Source organism: Thunnus albacares, chromosome 9 (assembly GCF_914725855.1).
Source record: "Thunnus albacares chromosome 9, fThuAlb1.1, whole genome shotgun sequence".
Lineage (NCBI taxonomy): Eukaryota > Metazoa > Chordata > Actinopteri > Scombriformes > Scombridae > Thunnus > Thunnus albacares.
Window position 1 is genome coordinate 23,343,702 of NC_058114.1, and position 15,555 is coordinate 23,359,256.

General features: G+C 40.2%; 1 protein-coding gene and 1 long non-coding RNA gene across 7 annotated transcripts in view; both read left to right on the plus strand.

The window, feature by feature from the left end:
* celf5a (cugbp, Elav-like family member 5a) overlaps nucleotides 1–15,555 on the plus strand; it is a 187,285-nt gene that overhangs the window by 79,207 nt on the left and 92,523 nt on the right. The gene's annotated exons all lie outside the window — the stretch shown is intronic.
* LOC122988522 lies at nucleotides 8,729–10,357 on the plus strand. The gene is made up of 2 exons (XR_006404825.1): nucleotides 8,729–9,928; nucleotides 10,304–10,357. It is a non-coding gene; the product is annotated as an uncharacterized LOC122988522 (long non-coding RNA).

Sequence of the window (15,555 nt, forward strand, 5' to 3'; positions counted from 1 at the left end):
TTCCCCAGAGCTCCAAATGCGGGCCTGTAAATGGATGAAAGGGGCCGAGAAGCTGAGTGACAATGAGGAGGAGACAAGCAGGGAGGAGAGGCAGAGTGCGAGCAGGAGAGGAGACAAGGAACATCTTTGCCCACCACAGGAACAGCGAAGGGCAAATGTTTGAATCATTTAAAACTCCAGAGACAGGGATCTGTTACAGTGGCCAATGGCAGCAGGGTCTGTCTGTTGGAGCGCATGGCACGCCTTGGGCCATCACTCCTCTTTTCTATCCCTCCTTTCTTCCACTTTTCCATTGCTTACACTTAATTGCCATGGAGCAGGGAAAGGACAGGAAGCAGTAGAAGTGTTGGAGTCCACAAGAGAAAAAAATGTGAATAGTAAGGAAGGAGGAAAATGAGAAGAACAATCTACAAGGAAAGAAAAGGGGTGACACAATAGAGTGAAGAAAAGTTAAGAAAGGTGGTTTATGGTTTATTTCTGATGGAGTCAAACACACACTCACTCAACTACACAGATAATTTTCCTTTTTTGGGGGCATCTGGCAGCATTTATTTGGTGTTTGTTACCCTCTTTGACCTGTGGGGACTATTAAATGTCACTCCCCCTTAAGTGAGAAAGAAAGACAACTTCACCTAACTTCACAACATTGCTAAAGGTCAGACATCGCTGCGGTGACAACTACCACTCCCGACACACACACACACACACACACACACACACACATACACACGCTCCGCAGAAAAACAACAAACTTGATTGAACATTTAGCTCTCACACGTACCTGAAACTCTCACTCTTTTGCCCCCTCTCTCCCTCTTCTACAGCGTATCTGTTTTTATGTTTTTCTGAAGATTTCTTCTATTTTCTCTAATGTGAGGTTGGATAAAGGTTTGCCGACGGGCAAGTATGTTTTTTTTTTTCCTTAAAGGTTTCACTTGGGGTATCAGATATTGATTGTGATGTTTTTATTAAAGGAGCTTGTTTTGTGCGAGAGAAGCAGCTCTGGAACAGGAGGCATTCACAGGACACACCGTCACATCCACTATTGCTCCCAAGCTGATGAGAATTAATGCACTGTCTAATATTCAATGAGTGTGTGTACCTGTGTGTTTATATGCCTTTGTGTGTGTGCTCACAAAATGGTACTGTGTGTGTAGAGAGAACGTGTATTTCTATATTTGTGCATGTCTGCGGAAGAACACCTACTTTTCAGTCACAGCACGGCAATTTATTAGAATTTGTTTGCCTGGCCCTGAAGTCTTCATTAGGCAGTCACGAAGCACACGGAGACAGGGCTGCAAGGTCGCCATCCGGCAGGCCAAATGATGATGCGGCCCTCAATTTAGCAACTCTTGGGGGAACACCACACACACACACACACACACATATCCACACACCAATACATGCATAAATGTACTCAAATATAGACACATATTGTACTGCTTTCTGCGTTATTCTTGTGCTCACACTCTCAGTCAGCTCTTGCTATCCACCACTCTGTTTTATACAGATAGTAGAGCTGTGAAATAGTAATTAAGCACAAAACCAAATTAAAATGCGGGGTAACACTAAAAATCTTTCATCAACTGCGCATTTTACAATGGATAAATGATGAAGAATGAGTTTTCCAGTGGATCTGCCTGTCACAGGATGCTGCACCGGTGGCAAAATGATGCTTCAATTTGGTAAAAAAATGAACCTTATTTCATATTCATCTGTGCTTATCATTATAGCTATTCATGCAAAGGATATCATTGCCGAGTGTATTTGATCACCTCACTACAAACAGTCCTCCCAGACGGCTTTGTTGTATCTTTCTTTGCCCATTAAGCTGTTCATTAAAGAACGGCCTTGTCTTGGCCTACAGGGTGTGTATGCAAGTGCGTCTATGTGTGTACAGTATCTGTGTGGGAGATACTAAGTGCATGTTTGTGCGTATAAGTATATGTATGTAAGTGTGTATAGGCTACACATTGGTATGCTCTGTCAATCTGGCTTTACTCCCACATGTGGGAGTGTGTGCATGTACTCTATGTTTGCATACTCAACCCATTATCCACGCTTTGTGGCACTGTGAGTGGGGATGCAGATTTGTTTCTGTCAAGGTTATTAAATGAAGAAATCAAGGTGAGTGTGTCTCAATCCAGACACAAGGACACTGGGAGGAGGGGGGGGTTGGGGTGTGAGGGGTGGAATCAGACACCCAGCTGGTACCTCTGAAATTTTAATTAGGCCCTCTCTTTATTTCCCCTCCAAAGCCAGACATTGTGGTTGAGTACTCAGACAATCAGTGGAACTATTTTCTCCCCCAATATTACCTAAGCCAGTGATGAGATACTGGGGAGCTGTGGGTTTGACTTTAAAGGCACCCCCAGCCCCCTCCTCAGCTTCTTTCCTACCATCTCCCCCCATCTCAGTCTTTATCCTCTTTGAAGTGCACATGGTTTATTGTGTTAATAGTTCCACTGTGTGGTGTCATTATGGAGTATGTGTGCAGAGTACACAACTGTGTACTGTAAGTTTAAACACATGCGTGTTCACACACACACCGAAGTCTGCATTTATCTCTATATGTGTGTGTATCTGTACAGCACTGGTAGAGATAGTTGCACAGCAAGCTAAACAGATCATCACACTGGGCTTCTACATCAGCATCACCTATTAAAGTGAAAACTTATTATAGGTGATGCTGATGTGGATTATTTCACAAAATATGTGTTCCACAAGACGTCTTGAAAAAAGACTCAACTTATCACTTTCAAATCTTGACGTGCTGTGAAATTATTGAAAGTCACTGACACACAATAGAGCTGCACACAAATTGTTTAAGTGTTTAAGTGTTTACGCCATATGTGAGGTACTTATTATCAGAACGTTCTGTTCATTGTGGAGTGTATACTTTCACCGAGTCCATTTCCTGGAAATGAAACTTAAATATAATGAAGCTGTTCTTTGCTTATGGACTTCCTGGAAGCCCTTTAAGCACAGTCGGCAGGTTCATAGTCCAATTTAAGAACAACTGCTGTACCACATGACAACTCAGTCGTTAACATATGGACACACAAATTTGTGCGCTTGTTTCTTGGCTTAGCTAGTGATAATAGCACCATTGACCAAGGCAGTATATATTTTGTCATATGAAAATGGCCACAAAACTGCAAATTTTTGATGCAAACAGCTTATTTAGGTGTGTGTGTGTATGTGTGTCCAAACAAATCAAATTTATTAGCCACTGTTCCAGTGTGATGTGATTTTATTGCCTTGGCAGTTGGGAAGGAGTTGGAGAACAGAGTGAATATAACAGAGAGGAAACTATGAGAATAGTAATGTAATTCTGTGTGTGTGTGTGTGTGTGTGTGTGTGTGTGTATGTATGTGTGTTTGTGTGTGTGTGTCTAGCAGTCTTGGAAGTATTTTCAGTAGCTGCAGAATGGTACTTTATGTTTTGGATCACTACTGTGAGAAAAAAAGTACATCCTCCCAATAGTAACTCTTACAAACTTGTTCAGGTCTTATTGATGACTTCACACTCATATGCAAACGTGCACACACATACACACACAGGCATTATAACCTAGATCTAGCACAGACAGATAATGTTTTTGAAAGCTGTCTTTGAAATATCTTCTATGAGATTATCATCACACTTTGAAAAGTGGTTCTTGGTTCAGACGTTGGGGCATGTTAAGATCTCTCATTTAAAAGGAACAGGGAACAGAAGAAACAAGTTTATTAAAAAGGTATTTCATTTTCTCAACAGAGATGCAAGACCCTCCTCTGTATCTTTGCCATACTCCATATGTATAGCAGATGGAACTATTTCAACACATGAATTATTTACTCAACTTTAATCCAAAACAGTTCAGTCCAGAGGACCAAATTAGATCTTCCCACATATTTCAGCTTTCAAGACGAGACATAAATAAAAGACGCTCTCCAGATGAAAGATAACTTAAAGATTTTGATAATGAAATCAATGCATCATCAAAGGCATCTCATTCATAAATAAGTTATGACAAATAAACATGATTCACAGGCAATGCAAAATATAAAAGTGGTGCAGCCACAAACATAAAAGCTCACTTTAACACGTCCAAGACTGTCCATTAGTGAGCTAATATGTAGTTTTTGAAGTTTGTGGGGGTTGGTGAGATACAGTTAAAGGAAACAAACTTAGCTCTTGTTTTTCAGTGTAGTCAAAAAGAGCAATAGTGCCAGGTTTATATGTCATTGCCTGTTGAAAAAAGTAAGTTATTCGATAGACATTACTGTTGGTAGATACATTGACAGATTTCTTTCTTTATTATTTGAGTATCAGTGCAAACGAGTTTCTATTCTGAGGGACTGACACCAAAACCTGCAGATATTAATGTTTTTGAAAGCTGAAAACTTCAGATTCTCATTTAACATAATTGTAGTTGCACTGAAAAAACTCAGTATGATGTTATATTGTCAATATTTGGCAAATTATCCTTAAGAATGAAAAAAACGCAGCCGACAATGAAAAAGATCAGAATGGTCTCTTGTATTTCATTAAATACTTGTGATGTCTTGAGAGATACGTGATTAAATAGATTTATAGTAGACGCCTAACAGTAACTTTATGTTTTAGCTGGTTCAGCCTAACCCTAACTGTATTGCTAACCTTGTATACTTGGTTAAATTGAAGCCGAGGTTAACCTTTTAATTTGAATAACAGGTGCAAATGGCTTGTCCTTTGTATTATCGACTAATCCAATTTGAAGAGATTGTGTTAAAATTGCTTCAGGAATAGATGGCTAGTAGCTGTTTATAACAGTGTTAATTTTCTTAGGGTGGATAATTCCTTTAACTAAAAAAAGAAAAGAAAAAAAAAGATTTAAGATTTACCTGCCAAGTGTTTTCAGCTGCTCCCTGTATATTAATCTCATTAGGGGAGTTCTATAGGAAGTGGGCAAGGCACACTCCATTATTTATGGAAGTGTAATTATCTATGGTGTCACAAGCAGGCAGGAATTTACAGGACCCCGGTTCTGCATCAGCACAATGGCTAGCTAGGTAATGAAGCGAACAAACCTCCAGGCCCTACAATACACTACAATACATGATCTGATCTGCTGCACTGTTGCTTTTTGTTACACTATTCTACACTACTGCAGTGTATCTCCGAAAAGCCTTAAATATCAGAGGATCACTAGTTAGGATTCAGTTATAATGATGATAACACAGAATGTACAATATAATAAAGTTAGAAGATGTATAAAAATGCTAATGACTGATTAAGATTCCAGGCTCTGCTATAGTGCCCAAACAATTAGTTGGTTAACAACAATTTTCAGTATCGATAAATAGTTTTAGTCAATTATCAACCAAAAAACATTTGCTGGTTTTTTCTTCTCAAATGTGACTATTTGCCACTTTTCCTGTTTTTTGTTAATTTATATAATCTTTAGGTTTTGGATTGGTCACGCTGGGCTGCGGTAAACTGTGATGGCCATGACATATTTTAGACTAAATGATAAATCATCAATTAATGATTAATTCTTAAAAACCACCACAGATTGATAATGGTAATAGTTAATCACTGCCAGAGTTTGTGCCAGAGTAATGCTGACAACAGGCTATCGAATTCTCAAATGAAATTCCTGTTCATATTATATTATTACAACTTGAGAAAAGTTGTCTTTACATGATGTATTCACATGTTCATGACATAACAACTGATTACGCATTCAGTCTGTCACTCCACACAGTAACAAAAACTTTTTCTCAGACCTTAAGACTGGCAAGAATTAAACTTTTTTTCTTCATTATATTTTCTGTACAAAACTGCTGTCAACTACACTCTTACTTTTGGATATTTAGTATATACTGCATCATGGAATGGACATGGTGAGAAAAAAGTTCATGCTAAAAAGTTCAAGTACATTTTTGTTAACATAAGCATTTTATTAATAGTGAGAAAGTGAGTTAGTTAAGAGGCATTGTTAGTCTATGTGTACATTATTGTGAGTATGTTGTATAGAGAGAAGCAGGGGAAGAAAAAGACAAACAACGGGTGAGAGATAGAAAAGAGAGCAAAAAGAAGGCAGAAGCAGAGACAGCAGTCAGCCGGGCTGGCTGGCTTTCTCTCTCAGGCCCCGCATTTCAGTGTGTGTACAGACTTAGCAGCAGCTTCCACAGCAGCTGCTGCAGCAACGATGGGGTCATTTACATATAAATGAAAGTTGCCGATCACACGCTGCTGACCCCATTTATTTCAGTGGACAGACAGACAGGCAGGCAAGGCAAGCGCCAGCGAGTTGCCGAATTACTCCAAATTACCGCATTTCCATCTCCACATCAGGCCTGTCAGGCCTGCAACCATCGTCCCAGCTGTTTTTTCACTTCCCCTCCTCCTCAGCGCACCCACCACCAGGTCTGGAGTGACTCTAATTGGCAATGGTGAATTTAAAGGACCTGTCAGTGGCTGAGGCTGTCACCACCCAGGACAGCACAGCAAAGAAACAACATAGGCAGCTTATCACAGCGCAGCATTGCACAGCATAGCATAGAAACAACACAGTCAGGTTAGCATAGCACACAGACAGCATACCAAACTTTGCACATCACAGCACGGGAATAACACAGCTCAGCATAACACAGAACATCACAGTATAAGCAACAACTTGCCTCATCAGGCACACATTTACAGTATGTATATCCTGTGCCACACTCATATTTATCTTTCACCACCTCCCTTTCATTTTTCTGTTTCCTGCTCCTCTTAATCTTTTTTCCTGCTCTATCTCTTATTCAAACCCCAGTGTCTAATCTTACTTCAATCCTCCCATATTTTCCTTTTCTTCCTCTTACTACATGGTTTGCGTGAGCATCTGGATTTGAATCCTGAGCCATATGCCCTACTAGCATCTTTATTCCACTCCCTCCTTACACATGCAACCACTCACATGTTCACACACATGCGCGCACGCACAGTCGTGTTTCCATCATTTCAGAGGACATTACATTGACTTACATTACCTACAAAACCTTAACCATAACCACCACATGCCTAACCCTAACCCTTATCCTGATCTTACCACACACACGCACACACACGCACACACACGCACACACACGCACACACACACACACACACACACACACACTTCATTCTATAGCCCTTCTGTAAGTACCACAGTACTTAAGGTCTCTAGGTTTTACAAGACAGATTAATGCTAAAGGCCTGCATGATCTTAATGTGACAGCTGTGTCCTTTTCAGCAACACATTCACACACACACACTGGGTATCTCTGCACAAAAGATAGTATTATTTTCCTGTATTATAAAAAGGAGAGCAATGAAGCCTTGTAGAGAAAGGCAGCAGAGCTAGTGCTTGTAGCAGCTTTATATAGCTGGTAAAGCAGCTTCTCTTCCTACTTATTTGTCTCTTTCCTGTCTCATTCTTGGTTAGCCAAGCACGCACCCTTATTAGTTCATTAAAAGGAGTCTGCCGCTGCTGCCTGACTTCGGTATAAGCAAGGGGAAGAGGGAAAGAAAAGAGGAAAAGAAAACGGGAGAGAGTCAAAACACCACTATCTAATTACTCAAGATTGATGCATCCATTGAACATCCTGGTAATCAGTGTTGTTTTTATTTGTTTAATGGTAGGACAGGGATCACAGGCAGGCTGACCCTCTGTGATCATTAACAGAATTAATGCAGGCAGAAGCACACGCAACTCCTCTCTGCTTGCCTGGTCTGGAAGCAAGTGTCAGAGTATTGGTTTGTGAATGCATATGTCTGTGTGTGTGTCTGTGTGTGTGTGTGTGTGTGTGTGTGTGTGTGCACATGTTGGTTTACATTTGAATTTGTTTACATCATTGAGAGCTGAAATTAACCAACCATCCATACACATCTGGGTTCACTTACAGAGATGGATATTATTCTGGATGTGATCATTCCAGTGTGGAGCTCAAACACTTACAGCTTGATTCCACTGGGCGCAGCTGTGTTGCGTTCTGGCTGCGACGCGGCCGCCGGAGCTGATCGTGGCCACTCTAGACAATGCCTGTGATTCCACCAGATGCGCCGCAGTGCATTTTAGAAGTGTATCAGAAGCAGCTCTTACTCTGCTCCGCTTAAAAATACGCGCCCATTCTATTTTTGATGGAAGCTGTGTCAAGCTGCACAGAGCTGATCGGGGCAGGCAGGAAGTCCGACACAGGAATGGCATAGAGCAACCGATCAATTTTCAAAATAAAATATTATGTGCTGACTCGCAATCATATATCACATCACTACGTCAACATTACGTCATAACCGTCAACCGATCAGAGGATTATTGACACTGTGGATGACGAGAGGTTCATCTTGGAAGTGGAAAACACCACGGATCCACATTATATGACACCACAGATCATTTTTATAAGGACAACACCAGAAAGGAGAAGGCATTCAATTGCAGGAGTTTTTGGAGTGGAAGGTAAGTATAACCTGCTAATTAGCTACATATAAATAAGTGATTTTGCCTGACTTAATGAATGCAACTTGTACAGTCAAGTAGTTGTAAAGAGCCATTCAGTAGTTATCCATCTTGAAAACCCATTAAAAAAATGTTCAGTAACCTTGCATTTCACAGGACAAGGCCTGTGAAATATTTGCTGTATCAAGAAATAATTACATTTTGTACAGATGCTTTTCAGGTAGTTTATGTAATTCTTTTTAGTTAGACTATATCTAATTTTAACCATTTGTTTCTTATGATATTATTTTACATTTCTATAAATATAGAAGAGCAATGCTGTTCAAATCTAGTCTACTGTCTTGAAAGAGCTATATGTAAGAATTTTAGTTTAAAACATCCAAAAATTAACTAAAATTATCAACAGAATGTGAAGAAATAACAGTTTTGATGTTATGTCAAAAATGTCTATATATTGTGTTGCACAGATATCTACTGAAGTTAGCATGCTAACCAGCTAGCCTGACCCGTCCTGTCTCGTAATACCATTTTGTACCTCAAGTGGCGATAGTGAGTCCCTGTAGCACCCAGTCTGTCCTCAGTTGAACATGAGAGGATAGGTTATATTTATTCATTGGCTAGATTTATTCAAACAAACGTTAATTCAACGTCAGCACTGAATTGATATTGCTATTATACTTAGTCAAAGTCCCAGTTACTTAGTTTACTAATTTTAGTTGGATAATGCATGATTGATTCTGCGATAATGTAGCGTAACGTAACAGACACCCAAGCTTTCTGGTGATATACTGCCCCCCAATTGGTTTGGAGCGTGGAGTATGACTTCGACAGGTAGCCAGTTCTTACATATAGCATCTTTAAAAAATTTTTTCAAAAAGAAGACATTATAAAAGAGGACATTATAAAGAATGAAGACTTTTTCACAATTACAACAATAACTTTTCAGTGGGAGCATAATCACTTTTCAGCTTTTTACAATCCTTTCCTAGCATGATAACCAAAAAAGAACAAATTTGAAAGAAAAGAGAGCTATTTACAAAGTGTACAATTTCTTTGGGTCCACAATAACCTTTTTGGCCCTGTTATCACACCATCCTGTCCTGCCAAGACACACTGTCTTCAGGAGAGTTTAAGAAGGTGCAGAAGATCTCCCTCACATTACAGGCCTCTCTTGATGCCCTGTTTCCTCCCATGTTTCTTACTGGTGCCATGTGTCTCCCCAGCTGCTCTTCCTCATCCAGCAACCTCTGGTTTTCGCTAGGGGCAAGCAGGAAGTTGTGAAGGATGCATGCAGCCACCACAAATGTGTCCACATTTTGAGGGTGCAGGTTGATTTTGCCATGAAATATTCTCCACCTGGAGGCCAGATTGCCAAAGGCATTTTCCACCACCATCCTTGCTTCTGTAGTTGAAAATCCTCATCAAGTATGGCTTGAGTGGGAAAATTGCATCACCCACCACGACGAATGGCAGATCACCCAGGTGAGCAGCACCATGCAGAGAGGTACTGGGTGGCACATAACTGTTCTGGTCTTCATTCCTCTCCCCAAATCCAATTCGGCATACACCCCACCAATGCTGGTTCTTCCACTTGAATTACTCATAACCTGTTGTCAGCATCCAAAAGCACTGAAAACACCCAAAGTCTTCTTGTCCTGACCCTGGTAGGAACATCTCCACTACTTTTTCAATGGCTACACACCCCATATGGACAGAGTCGATTACAGTTGTGCACCCTAGGAGATAGCTGAATACTAGGCTGACCAGTGAATCCCCAGAAACCAAGTACCTGTGAGGGAAGAAACAAGCAAAGATAAGTTACATGTGAAATTCATCTGTCTCTCTTCTCTGTTTCAGTTGACGTTTGCAAGGTGAGATGAAAAGCATTAAGGGATGCTTTTGTGAAAAACGGAAAAAAATCTGCCATGTGGATCAGCAGGTGGCATTCAAAATGACTGAAAGTATGCGGAAATTATGTTCTTCTGCCAACTTCTGAACTTATTTAAACATATGTAATTTTCATGAAATTATTGAAGTCTTTACCAGTGTGATAACAGTATTGTCATTTTTCATGGCGTGTTGTAAAGGTGGTGAGAGATTATAAATTAAAGTTATGAAGTTCCTATGCATTGTTCTATGACATAAAGGAATCATGTTATTATATAGTTCAAAAAGCAACTTGTACAATTCACTAACAGTGGATGTGGAAGACAGGGAGAGATCGGGTACCCTACTATCACTATCTGGATCTGAGGAACGAACCTGTTGCAGTACCACTGGTATTTTACAGCAACTACAGAGAACCACATCTGGATCTCTGGCCCCATCACTTTACATACCCACAACCTCCAGGGAGAGGAAAAGGCTCTCAAGGTCCCATTGCCCCAAACTGCATATGCCAGATGATGAACTTGATGAATCCTATCACTTTGCACTAAGCCTTGTGCCAATGTTGCACAGACTGGACAAGGACAGGAGGCAACAAGCCAAAATAAGCATTTTGAACATTTTACATAACCTTGAAAAAGGCACAGTCCAACACCACCAAACTACTGTACCCCCACAACATACAGCTGGTTGGCAACCTTTTCACCCTCCGCCACACACACCACATCTTCCCCCCACTCAGGAAATCACAGGGCACTCCAGTCACACCTCCAGACCAGAAGGCCTTCGGCCAATTCCCCATCCCCCACAAAACTTCACTAGACTGACAGGGCCATACACTCAAATGCTGTCTTCCAGCAGTGACCCACAATGGGAAGATAGCAGCACTTGGGGGCTTACTACACAGACCCATAGTACAGAGTGGAACTTGCTGTATTGTAAATAGCTACTGATTTTAAAAATGTGATGGTATGAATTTGTTTTGAAAATGCCTCTTTTTTAAATCTACATTTTGTAATATTTCCATAGAGACTTTAAAACAGTTTTTACTTTATTTGTTATTTTGCAATGTTAAATCTTTTTTTGTTTTTCTTTGGGTGAGAATTATGTACATTAAAAAGTTTCTTAAGCTTGTGGTCAGTGATTTCTTGTCTGTGAAATTTGCAGCTTACCTCAGTCCAACAGCCAGTCTCTGCTTGGGTTCTATGGCAGCTCTGTAATTTGTTGATTGTCTGGGCAGTTCAGGGCCAATGAGGGACAGAAGTTCATCCATCTGCTCTGCACTCATCCGAAAATATTGATGGTGGCGTTGGTTGACCAGCCTCAGCTCAGCCAAAAGGTGATAAAAATCTCCTTGTTGTCTCATTTGCTGGTTGAGGGGATGCACCCAATACCGGCTCCTTCTCCTCAGCGCATCACCAGTTAAAGACACACCTTCAAACAGGTTGCTCTGTTGTAATGGAGATTCAAATCTCTGCCGTGCTGGGCTGACGTGCCAAGTCAAGCTGAGTCAAGCTGAGTCAAGCCAAGCCAGCACATGTGTATGGAAGAGGCCTACAAGGGTTCTCCTCCTGCTAACCGGCACTATTTGTGAAATATAGATATGAAATAATTATGAGGATTAAAGTATTTTTAACAACTAAAACACAGCCACAAATCTTTGATCCATGTCACTCATAACTGGACTCTATCTGTATTAACTTTGTCTGTAGGCTACAGCACAACAAAGTAGGAAATAACAACAATAAACACAATTTTAACAAACAAAAAGAGAAACCATTTAACTATGTAGCCCACTTAGATAGGCCACAATAGAAGCACAAAAATCAAGGAAAAATGACCAAATCAACAAAATCTGTGCAAGTCAACAAAATCAGGCAGGTGAAACGCTTCTGTGGGGTATGAAGCCATGTGGGGGATGGAACAAAACCACATCGCAGACACAATGTCACAGAGCAAAGTGGAACAGTGGGGTTAGACTGCTGTCATCACCACATACAATGTTTAGTTTTTCCAACAATATTGTAATGAAGTTCTCTTTATCAGCTGAAACAGTTGAGTTATGACAGATATATAGTGAGTACAGTATGTAGGCAGATATACAAAGGAAAATTGCAGAGCTGAAGTATCAGCAATAAATATTTTATTGGCAGCATCATTATCTTTGTGTGAGTTTAATATGTTTTAGAAAAAATAAAATTTGTGTTTTCTGTTCATATCTTTACTCCTAAAGGTTTTTTTTATATGATGTAACCCAACAGATACTTTTTTTTACTGAGGCAGATACAACATTGATAAAGCAAAAAAAAAATCTGGTATTGACTATTGATGTTTTTGTTTGTTTGTTTTAAATGTATGACATTAACAAACATCTTTGATAAGAATCTCTAACATTTGTCCTTTAAAGAATTATGACCAAGATTTGTACTGAGCTGCACACTTTACAGTTAAGAAATAAGTTGATCAGTATTCTCAAGTGGATCATATCTTTAGCATTTGATACTGTGATTTCTGTTATTTATTGGCTGACCATATGGGTACCATTACTTGTATGCAGATATAGGCCAACATGTTTTGGCCCGACCAAATTATAAAGTGGACTGTAGTGTTTATGTGAAAAAAAGAATCAGTCAATATATTCTTATTATCATCTCAAGTATCATCAAGTATATTACCACTTCAGTGTGTTTTGTTTTCTTTTTTCTGCTTAGCTATGTCATCTGCTTAGATGTGTACACTGTCCATCTATCTTTGCACTGAATGGGAGTGCCAGTGTTTCTGTTGTAAATGGATACTGTATGAACATATGGGTTTGGGTGAAGTCATGGAAAAATGAAGGGCAGAGTGTAATGGAGGCAGCCACTCGAAAAGATGGTACTCTAATTTCATGGTAATTAATTAACGTACAGTAGCTATTTGCTGGGGATCTCTAAGCTGCCCCTGGGGGCTGACATGCTATGTAACAGGCAAATGTCATGACTCCCACTGACAGGAAGAAGGCGGGGTGGGCATAGATGGGTCAATGGGTAACTAAAGATGATAGAATGGATCTCTACATGACAGGAGATGTTTCTGAAACTTGTGTCTCTAACTGCAAAAACATTTCAGTGAGAATATTGAAAAAAAAATCTTTAAAAGAAGAGTGACAGAGAAGGCTCTGAAGTGCTATACTATATATGCTGAGTATGTGTGACACATACTGTACAGAACATCGAGAGAGTAAAAGTGGGAGTAAAATATGCAAAGGTCTAAATCCTCTCTTCATCTTCATCAGGAGCTCTTAAGACTCTCTCAGACATGTTTCCTCTGGTGACCAAGATTTTCCCTGCACTCATTGCTCACTCATACATCTGTGTGTGCGTGTGTGTGTTTATAGTGGCTTAACAGACACTGCAGCCTGTCTGTAAGTGGAACATATGAAATTATTTGTGCTATGAATCATGGGTTTCACTGCTCTGAAAATTGCTGCTGTATCTTTGAACTGAAAGGAAGAAGGAATTTAAAAAATGCAAAAGGAGAGAAGGCAAGAGTCTGAATTTAGTTAAAGGAGAGAGGCAGAGCTTGTGAGGGACCAGAGAGTTTGAAGGGAGGGTAGAGATGTAATATTCTCACAGACAGACTACATAAATGTGTGGGCGTCTCTGGCACTGTGCTTAAGTGGTTTACGTCTTACCTCACAGGTAGGGAATTTTTTGTTACCCTAGACGAACTCTCCTCTAAGAAATATGCCATCAATTGTGGCATACCACAAGGCTCGATCCTAAGTCCAGTCCTTTTCAGACATGGCATCAATTTTCATAGTTACGTCGATGATACTCATCTCTATATTGCTGTTTCTGCTGATGACACAAGCCCTATAGATGCCCTCCACAAGTGTATTTTAGACATTAATGCTTGGATGGCTCAGAACTTCCTTCAGCTCAACCAGGATAAAACAGAGGTATCTGTCATTGGAGCAGATACACATAGAGAGAAACTGACCTCTAAACTGAGGTGCCTTTCCGCACCAGGCTAAAAACCAAGTTGTCATCCTAGATTTTAATTTGGCCTTTGATGCCCACATCTGGAATATGACCAAATCTGCCTTTTATCACTTGAAAGTTATTGCCAGAGTGCATCCATTTTCTCTTCCAGGCCAATACTGAGAAACTAGTGCACGCTTTTATCACTAATAGGCTGGATTGTAATGCTCTCCTTTCTGGTTTATCAAAAAAGTCATAAATCATAAAACTTATCCAAAATTCAGCTGCTCGTGTGTTGACCAGTACCAGAAGGAGAGCACATTACACCTGTTTTAAAATCGCTGCACTGGCTACCTGCTAGTTTTAGAATTGATTTTAAGATTCTTTTATTGGTCTACAAATCACTAAATGGTCTTGCTCCCAACTACTTGTCAGACATGGTTTTAAGATATGTACCCACTAGATCCCTCAGGTTCTTATCTCTTATTTTATTATTAGTTTCATTATATTATACTTTATTCATTTAAATGTTTTTTTAATTTAAACTCATGTTTTTTCAGCTCCTTATGTTCAGCACTTGGGGTTACATTTGATGTATGACTTGTGCTATATAAATTAAGTCTGATTGATTGATTGATTGATTGATTGATTGATTAATAGGGAAGTTAAAGGAAGTTACATGGACCGCTTTGCCTTTTGTGCAGTATCATATAATTAATTTTAGTTTGGAAGGTAAATGTGACTAATATCCTGCACATAAACACACTTTACTTTGTAACAGCAGCCTCACAACAAACAAATTCTTTTCTCTCTGTTTTCTTTTGCATCCACGCACACTTGCACACGCACATACACGCACACATGACACTGTACTGTGCCACGTGTGCTGTGAAACATGGAGACCTTGAAGGCGCTTTAAACCGTGGCTGTCCTACTGTCCTACCTCAGGCTAACCTCCAGCAGCCCTGGCGATGTAGTGTCAGCAATGACATTGGGATTCTATTAGCAGGTTGTGCAAGGCGCTGGCCCCCTGCCCTGTGGTGAGACCTACCATTGATCTGTCATGGGAGATGGCTGCTCCCTGCTCCTCACTCCCATAGGGCTCAATTTGAACCTTTCCAAAAACCAGGACCAAACCCTCTGCTTGAAATCTACCTGGGGAGCAGAGAGAGAGAGGAGAGCGGAGAGCTCAAGGTCAAGCTTGACAACGGTGTGCAGATAAAGACGACTGGGTATGGTCGACACCAACCATAATGGGCA